The following is a 15058-nucleotide window of genomic DNA, read 5'->3' as shown; positions in this document are numbered from 1 at the left end:
AATTTTCTTAGCTCCAAATCTTCATTTCACGTTTTCTTTTGTTTTTGTGCAGAACACCTGTCATGCTCAGCAGCACTCTCCTCACCTCCATGGTTAGGGCTCAGTCATGTCAGTACAAGTTTTCTTGCTTCACTGAGCAAAATGTCACAAACTTAAACTCAGTGATAACTTCAAACATTTCACCATATTAGGAAATAGCTTCAATCAATATTGCAGTTATAGGGGGTTTGGTGACTTCTGATAAATCTAAATGTTATGTAGGTTAACTTGCATCTTGAGTGACATTTAAAGTACTAATCTTGGCATGTTGATAAAATGGAAAGCAAAAATTTTCATCACTCTAACAGAAATTGTGTATTTGTAGTCAGTGAATTGCAGCCATTTGATCTGTGTGACCATAGAAGACAAAGACCAAGGAATTGTTGATCTCCTGAAATAAAATACTGAAGCAATATGGCAAAAGAATGAGCCTGTGTCTCACTGAACCAGCAAGATAAATAGACCAATAGGAAATGATTCGTCCTAGTAAGGTAAGAGAAATTTAATAAGAGAAATTTTATTTACTTATTCTAACGTTGATTGGGATTCATAACCTCAGTGAGACACTTCTGGGTGTGTACTGTTATAATAAACACAGACGTTTCACTGAAGAGATTAAAAGCTGTTGGCACTAATAAAGAAAATGATCAAGGTACCATTTACCGCTTAATGACACATGTGTGTGCTGTGTCTGCTCATAGGTACTACTTTGCCCTTCAGTAAAAATTGCAACAGATCATTTTAGAGATAAGTGTGGGTGATTACACAGAACGAGTTTCTCTCCAGTCTTGTTTCATGACTTGCACAAGGACATGTCGCAAAGTGTAGTGTGGGGACTTGAGAACATATTTTTTTCCAGTGAACTAATAATAATGTACTCCAGACAGACTAAGGCTCGTTAAATCCATGTGCCCCAGCTTTCCTCCTCTTGAGGGACAGGATGAGAAATAAGGACTAGAGCTGCAAAAACACTATGCAACTATAATAGACAGTGTGGTGACAATTGTTTGATAAAGTGCAGCTGAGTCACACCCTCAACACAGACCTTTATGTACATTATGCAGTCTAGCCCAAAATGCCTGGCTTGGGTTATTAACTGACTTGGGTGCATTCAAGGTTTTATTCCTTAATGGTTTGTTTGTCATGCAGCTCTCTTGCCATATCTTTCCCTCTCCTTCAGAATTATGTGTTTTGTTTCTTATTTTTTGTCCTTTTAAGTATTGCAATTGCTGTAGCTGGTCATGTGTGTGCTCTTCCTCAGACTGATTTTTTCATTTTGGGGGCAGGAGCAGGAGATGAGACCATATAATGACTTCAGAAGCCTATCTTCTGTTTGGTTTTCTTACAGTTAGTATATTGTATTGGTAACTCAGAATAGCAGCAGTAGATACTGTCTAGATAGCACCATAGTGATATGTAAGTATAAGCAGCTAAACCTGCTTATATACCAAATAATCACAGAGATTTTTGTGGTCCTCAGCCTTTAATAGTCATAGGAGGATGAATACAATTTTGTTTTTAATATAGTTTTCAGATTAGTCATGCAGCAAGTAAAAAATGGAGCACTGAAATATCTCACCTCTCCTTAGGATACTTGAGAGAGCGATACAGAGATAAAGAATAAGACAATGAATGAGATGACTGGTGAATCATTGGAATGACAAAAAAGGCTGGTCAAAAGGAATTTGTCCTGAAATAGACTTCAGCGGCAGCAATAGAAAACTTAACCGGCTAATTGTCACAAGAAAGGACTCAATGTAATCCTGCTGTTGATTCAATCCCTAATGTACACTGTTGCCTTTGTCTGCAGGATCTAGGGAATTACCTTTTTTTCAAGTATCTTCCTTTCAAATGATTTTTCAGCATAGCCTATGATCATAGCCAGCGAAGTTTACTAATAGTCATATTTTAAAGGCATATATTGGAAGAAGTCTAACAAATCAGATTTTGTTATAACACCGCATTTCTCTTGATCCATAATTTCATTTTAATCCTATGTCTTCTTTCTGTAAAACCTTTGACAAAAGGTAAGCATACTAGCTATGACTGTAAGCTAGTGATAAATACACTGTTATACAATGTTACTATGTTGGGATGTATATTAAAAAAAATTGGAACATAGAGCTGTGGGAATTTGAGACTATTGCAGATGCCAAATCATGTAATCTTTCATAAAATGCTTAATTTCACGAGGAACATGTGGTTTGGGTTTTGATATTTTTCCTCACTATAATGCTGTTCTAAAATATGATTACTTGTAATAGTTAAGTAATTCCTTTGATAATCAACCTAAAAGTACTATAAGTCACTTTGCACTCACTTTTAATTGTGCTCAAATTTGGTTTTAACCTGATTAGCTTTTTCCCCTCATCTTTGTTTTATCTGTGTGCACTTAGCACAGAAATCATAGCTTGGAAATTTTCATGTGTTACTTTTAAACATGGTGAGTTCTCTGAGGTTTTTCTGCCAGCTGGGATCTCTGTTCCCCCGATCAAAGTACCAGCTCCTTTAGGCCAGAACCTTCAGTTCTCCTGTCCTTAACGTGGGTGATGACTTGCACAAAGGCACTAATAGTTCTCTGCTGGAAATAACTCTTCTGGTACAGCACAGGGTCACATGTATCACATGCAGACTGGCCATGGTGCGATAGCCATAGTGTCTGGTTGCTGTTCTGTGATCAGTTAATATCCCAGGACTTTTTCACCCTAAAGTTTATTTCCAATAAGGCTCTATTTTATGCCAGAAGATTTTTGGGATTTGGTGGTGCAGGTTTAATTAAACCTCTGTTGTTTTTTTTTTATTTTATTTTATTTTATTTTATTTTATTTTATTTCTTCTGTCTACTCTAAAACCTTATAAAAGTTTAAGGTAGAACCTAATGACCAGCACTTGTCAATTTACTATTTTGTGTAGATATAGTGAAACTATTGACCCAGTAGATTTGCTAACATTATTCAGGTGAGAGAGATATATAGGTTGCTTTGCCATAATATTTTTCTTAAACTTGTTTACCATACATTACCTGAACTTGGAACAATATTTCTGGAGTCAAAAGCCAATGATTTTGATAAAGTAACTATAACTTATAGAACATAAAACACTGTGACCACATAAAATCTGATTTGGATATCTTTAATGCCTGTTGAAATATGCTGATGACTTTGAATGAAAAATGAAGAATGAATGTGTGTTTAAAATGAAGTGAACCAGGAGGGATACGAGTAACAACATTGAATGTACTTTGGATATAAGGATAAGAGGATATTCACATGGCTTATCTTTATGCTTTTAACTTTAAATACGGAGATTTGGAGTTTCAGTTTTGCCTCACCCCCTTTTCAGTCAGTGGAGATGGAGCATATCTTGTTCTGAATGACCCTTCATAGTAGCCTAGCTAGATTTTAATGGTTCTACAGGAAGGGAGTGACCTCCTAATTTAGGCTAAAGTTGAATGTTAATTAATCTAAATACACACATATGTTTGTTCAATCCACTCGTTTGTACTGCAATATTTACTATGTAATGTAAGGCAGGGCAGACCAGGGAGTGAGGTGTTATTTCTAATCTTTGTGCCCATTTCCACAGACTTGGATAGACCTGTGAAGCATATAGAAAGGCGTGTGATAAGAATTCAGAAGTTTGGTCTAAAGCTTTCAATGTCAAAACTCAAATACGTGTCCTTTATGAAACAGCTGAATTTTATCTACAGCCAAGAAAGAACTTATTTAGGTAAAACATCAAAAGATCCTATCAGTACATTTCTAATCTTCATAAATTCCTGAAACTTTCTCAGTTATAGGTGTCTAAGAAAAGTTCTTATCCTTGCCTCCTTAGGTATTCTAGGGAATGTCCATAGGAATTACTTGGAGAGCAGAGAGAACATAACATGAAAGCATTTGAAACTAGAATGGATTGGTTCTTCAGTCCTAAGTTTGGCAGTTGGCAACATGCCATCACTGTGAAAATTACATCACTTCTGAAATGAGGGCTAGAGAACTCTGAGAAGTTTCAGGAAGTTTGCAAGATGCATGGGAAAGAGCTCTTTCTTTGCTTGTGATGACATGACACAGTGAGCAGTCTTTTTGCAGGGGGAGTTTGTTTAACTCGGGAGCTTTTTCATTTCAGGTAGAGAGGAATCCATGCTAGCAGACGATTTGTTTACAAATGCTGTCAACTGACTTAGTCGCTACTGTGAAAAGCACTGTAGAAATACTTACTGAATTTATTTTGCAGGCAGTGTAGGTAGACTATTCCTGCAAGATGCAGTCTGTTGTAAGGGCACTTGTTATACATGAAATGTACTGTAACTGGTGTGCTTTGTTTCCTAAAGATAAGAAGATAAGATGCAGAGAAGACATAAATTTTCACTGCCTCCTCAGTCTTGGTATATAGTAAGATAAGGGATGTAGTGCTAAAAAGTGAAGTGAAATAGAAATATGGCTGTGGATATGATTACACGTGTTAAGTGGAGTTTCTAATACTGACTGGGGTTAAGTGTGGCAGGTCACATGCAGCTACTGTCTAATGAGCACGGCGGGCTCAGAGTAGAGGAGAGAAAACCAGAATACTTAGCAACTCCACAAAACACTCCTTGGTTACTGAACATGTGACCCTGCAGCTCACATTGGACAATGTTATTTTAGTGACTAAATGTGGCAAACAGAGGAAGCTGTTCAAATATTTAAATTAAAAATGGCAAGATCTCTCTCTTTAAACTCTCTTCTGATATTATGAGGAGGAAGGCCCTCTCCGAGAGGTTAGTATGCCTGTAATGCTCATCAAATTTTCCTCTATTTGAAAAATCTGAAGTCTTAGAAGTTCTTTTCTGAACTGTTTTTCAGAATGCCTGAGCAAATAAATATGGCAACTTCATGATTTTTCCAGACTAAAATATAGTAATACTGCTGAAGTGATATGCTGTTCCTCAGATTCCTTTGTTTAGAATTAGAAAATATATTGTAACATGAAGTGTAAATAGTGCAACTGCATACATAAATAAAAAGGCAATAATGATAGTGCTGGTGAGCACTGAGAATGCTTCCTTCTGTAGTTAGCTTTCCAAAACCCAAGTGAAGAGTATAATTTGCTCTCCTGGAATGGTCACTTCTGAGAATGGGGTCAGAGGGAAGTCCAGGTTAGTGGGGTCACATCTCTGAACAGCAGAACTGCCAGTTTGACGTGTGAGTTTCTAAATGGGGAAATTTGCACAATTTCCTCAGAAATGTGCAAATATTTATTCATTTAAATATCGTTCTTCTACTTTCCATATTCTGCTACATAAAATCAATGCATGTAAAAATATTTTGAGATTAGGAAAAGTTTCGCAATTTCAAAACATGATCAGATTCAAAAAAACAACTTAAAATCTAAAGTAATAGATGTTTATTTTCCCGTATCATTGTCATATTGATCCTCAGATTAACTAAATTCATTGTCTTCAGCAGTTACACAACTTCATATGAGTAAAATTTAGTTCAATGGGTGTAGAATTTGAAAATCACTCTGTAGTTGTGTAGTCCTTTGAAGTTCTTGTTATTAAAATATTCACTTTTTGGCCACTCTTTCCCTTTAGCCCTTTCAACTGTCTCAAACACTTGTAATAAGTGCCACTAATACACCATAAAAGCATATAAGAAAAATACTAAAAAACTAAAAAATGTTTAAATTCAAAAGCATTGAGAATTTTGGTAAAAGGAATAAGTCTATTTACCTGTGAATGAACAGGTGAATATTAAATGGACCAGTTGAAAACTAATCGTGTTAAGAACTTGTAGCCTTCCACTACATAGATCTGTTCAATAAATATTTTGCAGTAAGCGATGTATGATGTGCAAACGCTGGGCAGCAAGTGTTTTGTTTGTTTAGTCGATAGTTTGGGTTGAAGCCCAGTCTGACATGACACACAAATGCGGTGCAGAAAGATTTTATGATATTTTCTTTAGTGGGTAGTTTGGGCAGAAACCCAGACTGTGTCAGTAAAAAGCCAATGTCAGCCAAGCCTGGTTTTACTTTTACCCCTGTTTTTCTGTAATTTGTGTTGAGGTTATCATCTCTGTGTAAAGCTTGGAAGGGCTCTTTTGGCTACAAGAATTCCCCTGGCTCCAGCATCCACAGCTTTTCAAAACTAGAACAGAATGCTGTAAACACAACAGCACTAAACCCAATTGTCATTGTTCTGTTTTCTGCCCCCGGTGTCTTTCACAGGGCTAATCAGCCGCTTACATGTGGCACATGAGGACAGGAGGCCCCTGAAAGAGGGCAGGAGAGCCTGGTTGGGGTTTTGAGGAGGCAGCGCTCAAGCAAGACCACAGAGCCTGTTCTGCGGATGGTGTGTGACATCTGAGCTGGTTGCACTGCACGTTGTGTAAAGAGCCATCCTGAACATAATCACAAGCTTTAGCGCTGCTGGAAGAGATCCTTGCTTCCCATGGTGTCTCACATGCTGTTGGTAGTGGAAGGAGCCAGAGGAGGAAATGCAGCAGAGCTGAGCAGGGTCTGGGGCACCAATGGGTGATATGCTACAGCGGGGAGATGAGGTGGGTGATAAGACACTGGGCTGGGGGATAGTTCTGTACTGTGGTCTGGAGAGGAGGAGGAACATGCTGGGGGGCAGCTGGGTAGAGTTGGGAATCCTAGAGCCCATATTCAGTCACAAGGCCACAGCCATGTCCACAATTACACTGTTCATTGGAAATCTAGAACAAGACCTCAACCTCCAGCCAGGTGGAGCTCTGTTAGCCTGTGTCACTCCCCTGACAACTCCTAGGACACTCCGAAGACCCTATTGACTGCACCAAGACTGTTCAAACTTGGGTGGTCTCTCACCTATTCATTTTTGGAATCTTTGCTGACACTGCAAAGTTGAATGTTGCCTTCATTCTTGAAGCCATAAAAATTTAATTTTGACATAGCTTTTCTTCTGATGTTTGAAAGTTTCCTATATGCTATGCTTCTTTGGTTTCTCTAACACCCCTGCTACAAGTACACCAAGAGACAAAGCTGGAGTTAACTCACATCTCTAGCTGTTTGCTGGCCTTGTCTTGCTGGAAAGAACGTAGAAGTGTGAGCATAAATCACTGTCATCTGCAAGGGCATTCTTGTTGCACAGAGTAAATAGATTCATAAGAGATGCTTTCATTTGCAGGTGTTAGAATCAGATCAATCTTACAGTAAAAGTGTTGCTCCAGAATTACTTTAGTAAAGTAATTAAGTTTTGCCACAGCCCTATTTCCTTATGTTTTCGCATAAGCATTTGGCATAAAAGTTTTTATATTTGGTAATATAAAATAGTAGTTTTCTACTAGCTTAGCTCCCTGAGTTGACTCACCGTGGGTCAGATCGTGGTAGTACCAACTCATATTTGAAATGTTTTGGTACTGCATTAGAGGCACAATTAATGCTAGTGATAATTGTTGTCCTTCCTTCCAGTTGAAGACTAAAAGGAAAAAGAACAAAGCATCATGTTTTGTAAAACCTTCAGGCTCTTTCCTGGCTAGACACAGGAACTGATTTCACTCACAGAATCAGAAAAATTATGATCTCTTCCAATTGTTTTATTTTCTCTAATTACTCAACTATCCCATTTGGTTTTAGTCACCATCCAGTGTCACTTTTAGAAACAATAAGCAATAGAGAGTTTAACTGTTTCTTTTTAGCTTAATAACAGAAATTACTAGTAGAATAACAGAATAATTTTAGAATAGAAAAACATGCCTTACTTAGTTCAATAATAAATTAATTCGCTACCTGTTTACTTGTTGATGTGAAGACCAAGATACAACTCCTGTTAGTCTAAAAGAAACTGCTGGCAGAAGAGGTGACTCCCTTAAGTCTACTTACGATGCCAGATAGTGCTTGGTAATTGAAATTAGGCAATCTAGAGATCAGTAATAGGATGTAAATTTTCAATAGTCACTGCAAAGCAGAACATTAGATACAAATATTATTATAGGTTTTATAATGCTTGAGATTATTCACAATGACTAAATGTCTTTATGAGGCAAATGCTATTACTCAGATACTGCTTCAACTTGCAAATTTGAAACCTCTAGGACTGGTCCAGACTGTTTCCATTGTGGAAACAGCTTTAGGATCATCTCTCATTATGAAAGAAAAATGTTCTGGTCATGCACCTTTGCATCCTCTCTACATGTCTAATGAAACCTGCATCATTTGGGCAAAGGTGCTATATCAAATAACAAAGTTTCACAATTTATGGGCAAATCAGTCAAAAAGGTGTAGAAAGGCAGATTATAAAAACAACTTGTGTTCTTGAAATCTTCATGATACTGAAATCTTGGAAATGTAACTTAGTCTATTTTAGTCAGGAAGACTAAGTATGAAAGGCTTAGTCCTAAGGTAATAAGGTTCAACGGGTTAGTGAATTAGAATTGTAATGCCCTGTGGCATCCCAGCTGTCTACTCTGGAAAATACGGTGTTGGTCTAGGCTTTATTAATACCTGTTTTTCGTCATAGTTTACTGTCACTTCTGTAAATGGCAGTAATTTGCTCAGTACTGGGCAGCCTGAATCCCATCAAGCAAAGAGAAAGGACAAATCATGAGAAATCTTTTCTTTGCACCATTCTGGAGAGATTAAGACCTGATTATGCTTGTTTACCTTCCCACTGCTCAGGTTTCTGCTACACTTTGGGAGATGTCCCAGCCTGTCTTCCTGTGCCTGCTCACAGGTGAGTACAGTTTGTTCCTTTTGCATAACTGCTTCTGTGGAACAGTCCTTGACCTCTGATGGGTTTAGTTTATCCATACAGATGAGTTCATATCAGTTTATTTTTCAAGGGATTATACAGTCCAGCTGCATTTGAAGTTGTTTATTGTATCAGGTTCCTATAGTGATGACTGATGGATGTATTGACATAGCAAATGCCATTCCTCTTGGCACAGTTGAGTTTCTTATCCTTGGTCAAATTAATTCTTTGTGTAACTCTGCTTTTGAAAATCTCTAGAGTGAATGTATCATAATATGCCCTGTTCACATGGAACTCCTTTAATGGTGTAATTTCTGCCAAAATGTCTTATTCGGGTTTTAATTGTTATTTGTGCTAGTATATCTCTGCTAAGGTCAAGTATGCTTCATTAGAGTAAGCAGAAAAGGATCTAATTAATTTCTTATTCCTGTAGCCACAGCGTAATGACAAAGTGAAAAAAAAATCAACCATAACAAAGCCCCCAAACAATCAATATATTGTGAGCAAATTTTTCCATATCTGTTGAGGTTGTTAATGAGCAGCACAAAGCCAGAATTAAACACAGGAGTCTGAAAGGTCACAAAGCTACACATCTGCAGCACGATATTATGACAAAAAGGTGAACTGTTCAGAAAAAATAAAATGGATGTTCTTTAAATTTTCAGAAAATCAATTTTTCTAGACAATTCATTATGCATTTTCCAAGTCCGTGTTACAAGGTTTTATTGAAGAAAATTAATTTAACTGCTAAAGGGTAGTATACAGTATGAAGAATATTTCATTCTTTTTATGAAATAGAAACAATGCATTTAAAACTTTTGCTGTCTCAGAAGTATATTTTGTTGAGCTTTTTGGTGTGTTTTTCTTTTTTCTGTTTGTTTTCTTCTTTCGGTACTTTTCCTTCTTATTTTATTCCCCACAAACATTTAAAAGTAGGAGCTGAGTACTACTGTCTTGAGCTTTACCAGAAACTTTTATTCTCGTTACTTACATCTGTGACAGTATAACCCCAATAACAGGCTTAGCAGAAGTAAATCATCTAATTTGGTCTGTAGTATTCTCAATTACTGACTCTTTGCTCAAGAACAAGTAAATTAACAAATGTATTGCAGCAATTACTGAGCAGGGGATCTCTCAAGCCATTCCTATAAGGACCCTTATCAAATATTTACAGGCCAAAGCTATATGTGGGATATGGAAAATTCATACTCATTAATTTAATGGGAAAAAGGCATTTGTATCCTTTGAGAAAACTGCAGAATTTTAGCTTATGAGTTTCTTTAGGTATCCTCTCAATCTTTTTGTGTTGTTTTGATGAATATTGTGTGGCATACCATGCAGTTGCTGAGAGAGTAATCTATTTCTGTACATGTTAAATTCATGCCAAAATATAGAGTCTACTGTGCTGTCAAGCCACAAGTGACTTGACCATTTGATACTCCTTTGGCTGATGTGTTATCCCATCAGCACAGTTTTGCTAAAAGGAAATTGCAAAAAAGGCAATAATACCTGAATGGCCTGGGAAATATAATTTTACCTAACAGACCTTGCCATGGGTGAGTGTACTTGCTCTACAGCATTCTTAAGGAATGGCAGGTGATACCTCGTAGTGTACATGTACCAGAGAGAAGAATGTTCCTCAATGTTTAGAAGAAAAATTAGTTTCAAATTCTCCTCATGCCTCTCAGTATTCTCCCACGTCACTTGGTCCACCTTAATGACAAGATGCTGAGAGACCTTGTGATAGAGGTTATGAGTTCTGCTTTGAATAGACATCAAAAAGATAAAACTTGTCATGATTGTGTATCTAGAAATATGCAGGTGAATTGCAGCATTGCTTGGGAAAACTGCAGAGTTCAGAATTTTGGTCAGTCGTAAAATCTGGAAGGGCAGGAGGAGGGAGCTGCTAGCTAGATGGGATATCTTAAGACCAGCCTGTGCAAATACAAGGTGATTTGCAGTCTTGTCTTCTCAGATCCCACCTTTTGTATTCATATGACCAAATTGGCTGTGCAAGGGCAACAAGGCTCAAGGGCTGATGCAGTGTCAACAGGAGACCAAATTCGGGTGTTAACACTCCAGTTGCTGGCTGGAGTCTTCTATGGCTGATGACAAAAGCTTTAGACTGCAATACAGCTCGTTTCTCCTTTCTTCAGAAGTGACTAAGGTCAAAAAGGAAGTCATAATAGAGAAGCTAAAGTTTCACTGTAAAAATGGAATCAGATAAACACATGCTGATTTAAAAATTTTTATAAAATACATTTGCATTCTTCTAATTAAATAAATTAGTTCACATCTTGTACTATTAAAAAGCACAAGCTGAAAACTGTTATCCTCAGATATGAGTTCATGGAGAAGATTTTTGACTCTGCTTTCCTGTAATACACCTTTTCAATGATCTGAATGTACAGATACTTCCCTTTCTGTCTGCTCTGAGCTTGCCTTTCAGTGCCAGAATTTCCATTTCTCATTTCCTTCTATCATCATCACATCACAGAATGAATGGTGAGAAGCTGACTGCATGAAAAAGGTCAGGAATATATTATTAATACCAAAAGCACTTCATGTTTGTAAATTTAGTAATGCAGAGGAATAGATCCTGAATATTGTTACATAAGTAGCAGCTCAGAATTTCTGGGGTACTGGTTTATTAAGGGAAGAACAAGATTGATGTTCTTCAGATGACTGAAAAATCCACTTACTTTGACTGTTACAGTCTGTAGTCTTATCTTTTCAGTAAACCATGGAAAACCCATACTCATTAATTTAATGGGAAATAGGCATTTGTATCCTTTGAGAAAATTGCAGAATTTAGCTTATGGGTTTGTTTAGGTATCCTCTCAGTCATTTTGTGTTGTTTTGCTGAATATTGTATGGCTTATAGAAACAAGACACAATATTAAGCTGTGTCAGTCAGAGATGTGAGAAGGAACTGGGACCCTTCCATTCCACATAGGCCTTTTCCTTTAAGATGGGTTGTACATTATTATAACTATATACATTAGAATGCACAAATAATAAACCTTAAAAATGTAAATCTGTAATAATAGAAAATGCTGCTCTGCTGGGCATAGGAGTCTAAAAAGAAGACTTGTAAACAGATGTATTGCAAACTCAGAGCACACAAACAGGACTTCTTTCAGATGGAACTGAAGTGCAAGATTTGCTCCGGGACACTCCATGTCTTACAACTACAGTAGGGCTTTTTGGTCGCAGGACTAGTGTAGAACTTGACTGTAGTAAGACCACTGTAGATATCTGGTCTGCACAACCAACTGACCAGATCTGCTCCTACCTCACATGTTATTGCAGTCAAAGCTGCCTTCTACCTGTTATGGGTCATACTGACACTGGAGCTGCTCCCCGCAGCAGGTGCAACCCCTTCTCACAGGACTCTCCCAGTTTGTACAGTTTCTCATTTCTCTCTCCCTGTGGCTGCCCCAGGCTGTACCCTGAGAACTTTTCCACCCTAAGAAGGTCCGGTTGCTCTCACAATGAAGTGCTTCCCTTTCCCAGGCAAACAGACTTCATCCAGTCACAGCACTAGTTTGACAGAATGTTCAATATGCCTCTCCCAGAGACTGCACACAAACTTATAATGTATCTGGTGTTCATCAGGGGCACTGGGCATTGCACTCAAGAATGAGCTAACTAAACAGTTAAATGTTCATGCACCTTGTGGTTTCAGAAAAACGTAAAGAATGAAAATAGTTCTACTGCTGGCTAGACCTGTAGTTTCCTGTCAGGTGAAGGGAAACTCACAGACTTGAGGTGTTACTGCCCTGGAAGCACTGGTAGCTTTTGGCAGTGGATGAAGGTTATGAGCATGGTCAGCAGATATTCCAGTGCTGAGGGGGGAATTCTGATTTTGCATTCACCTGTTTCCAGGCATGGCTGGAATGGGAATAATGAAGTGCTCTTTCCAAAACCATTGTGGGATGAAGATGGTTTTGGGACCTGTACAGCGGTCTTCCGAAATATGGCTTTACTATAAACTAGCTTGGCAACAGCCTGGAGCAGGGCAGTGGGAAGCAATGACTAACACCTCTGCCTATAAAGAAAAGGACTGGAAATTAGTCAGCTGAAAGGTTAGAAGCCGTTGGCTTTTCTTATACAAGCTTTCATAAAATAACATTATATCAGAGGAATTTATTAGGCAACCAGGGTATTTCACTGTATTGGAGGAAATGAGAAGAAGAGCGCATCTGAAAAAACAGAGGAGGACATTGTTGGATCCTCTAGCACAAGACACCAAACTGTAGCTCTCAAGTTACATGCCTCTTCTGTAAAGTTCAGCTCTAATGCTCATGTGAAGTGACTGATCAAAAGTGGAACTGGTATAGGAACTTTAGTTTGGATCAATAACAAGAAAATAAATAAAGTCAGGAGACCCCACTGGGTCCTTTCAACTCACTTGTATCCTCATCCTCAGCGACTTTCTGTTTCAGGTGCAGCAATAACGTTCTCATTATCTTGTTTACTGAAACAAATGGAATCATTGATGAAGATACCATTTTCCTTTCTAATTTATTTTTTAAATGTCAGTATTAAAATGCTTTAAAGCCAATGGTAGGGGACAGGTAGTGGTATGGCTCCATAAAACACGTGCTGACAAATGGCAAAGTTAAAACAGTCAGAGATAAGGTTGTTTTTTTTTTTTTCACGTGAAGGTGCTGTCACATGAAGGGTAATTTCCTGCTTTTCAAACTGCTAGTCAAGGACTATCTCATTCACCAGTGGGTGTGTCTGCTAGCATGGAGAGATTGAACAGCTCTTTCTCTGTAAATGATAATCAAGTACCACTATGTTCAAAACTGATCCTGAAAACTACATGGTCCACAAACATTTCATGTTCCCCACTGTGTGGCTGCCAGTGCCCTTGAAGAATATCAGTGAACATTATAAGAACTGTACTAAGTTTTTTCTCTAAAATTTTAATTATTTCCATTAAGTGAGAAGATAAAGACTCAAGAATATCTCATAAGGAAGTAGATTAAGCCGTGTCACTGGAGACAATTGATAGCTATTTTTGTAGTATTTAGTTATTTTAAACCCACATCACTTAATCCCTGCGAGGCTTTTCCTCATTGTACATCTGCAGGTTTTGGATTACATAACTTTTTATTTCATATAAGTCATGCAAAAACATCTCAGAATAATATGCTGAAGGCCAAGTCAGAGCAACACCTTATAAGGCATTTCATACCAGTTCCAACACGTGTCTCAGAAAACAGCTGTGAGCACATGGAGTGCTTTCCGCTGATCATCACAGTACGTGAGTCAAGTCTGCAATGCCTGGGGAGAGGAGTGTATGAAATGGATTTGAGAGAAACTGTCCTCTAAAAATGGAATTATTTCTCTGTCACTGTGAAGATCATTTCACTAGTATCTCGTATTTCATTTGTAGCAAAAAAACCCCCAAAACAACAAAACCCCCAGAAAATTCAAACTGATGCTTAAACATTGACAAAACATATTCAGATATTTTACTATGTTACCTGCCTAGGAAATTATCTCTTCTTATTTAAAAAAGAAGGAATGAAGAGATGTCTGAATTGGCCCAAAACTGAGGGTTTCCCTTAAACAAACTGAAATCAAATAATGTTTAGTTCTATAATAAAACTTGGTTTAGGTATTTTCTCATTTTAATTGCAGGCAAACCATTGGTTAAACTTTGTGTTTTACAAGTGACCTTCCCCCTCCTCCACCACGGTGCATTATATGTATGGCAATCAAATAGGTTAATTTTTTTAAAAGGCACAAATAACCTATGCTCTTAAGGTGCCTGCAAATGAGGTGCTTGGTTCAGCCACTAGTGTGGAGTCAGATGCACAATTCAGAGCTCAGTGAGTACAGCCTCAAGATATGTGAAGAATTTGGAACTGGAATTTACGTTTGGGTCCCTTTCAAATCCACCATTTTTCAGAAAAGAGAGGAAGGAGCCATGCACTTCAGGGTGAAAAGAATCCTTTCGAATCGAAATCCTCTGAACTTAACATTAGTCTTTTTCCAATTATTTCCTCAATGAGTTTTAGACCAGACCATTTAATTGTCTTTTGAGTTTCTTTATGGCTTTCTGGTAAAAGCACAATACAAGAGAAGTGTGATATCATTGATGACGTGCTGAGAATAATGCAATGAGCACAGGGTTAAGGAAGGCTCCTTTCTGCTTTTTCAAGAACCATTCCCAGCACAAACCATGGGAATCTGATATGACTACCAGGGTGCTTTCTGTAGAACTGTGTAATTATTGTTAACAGATTTTTGCAATAAAGAACACATGTGGTAAGATTCAGAAGAATATAGACTAAG

General features: G+C 37.7%; 1 long non-coding RNA gene across 1 annotated transcript in view; it reads left to right on the top strand.

Moving 5' to 3' along the window:
• The first annotated feature begins 363 nt into the window (after window positions 1–363).
• Window positions 364–15058, top strand: part of LOC139676676 (uncharacterized) — a 29450-nt gene continuing 14755 nt past the window's right edge. Inside the window, exons 1-3 of the long non-coding RNA XR_011698693.1 lie at window positions 364–530; window positions 6244–6575; window positions 8674–8728. This is a non-coding gene — a long non-coding RNA (uncharacterized lncRNA). The remainder of the gene's footprint in view (window positions 531–6243; window positions 6576–8673; window positions 8729–15058) is intronic.

This window comes from Pithys albifrons, chromosome 10 (genome assembly GCF_047495875.1).
Source record: "Pithys albifrons albifrons isolate INPA30051 chromosome 10, PitAlb_v1, whole genome shotgun sequence".
Lineage (NCBI taxonomy): Eukaryota > Metazoa > Chordata > Aves > Passeriformes > Thamnophilidae > Pithys > Pithys albifrons.
The sequence above is the reverse complement of the archived record's forward strand: the minus strand, read 5'-3'. Positions and strand labels throughout refer to the sequence as shown.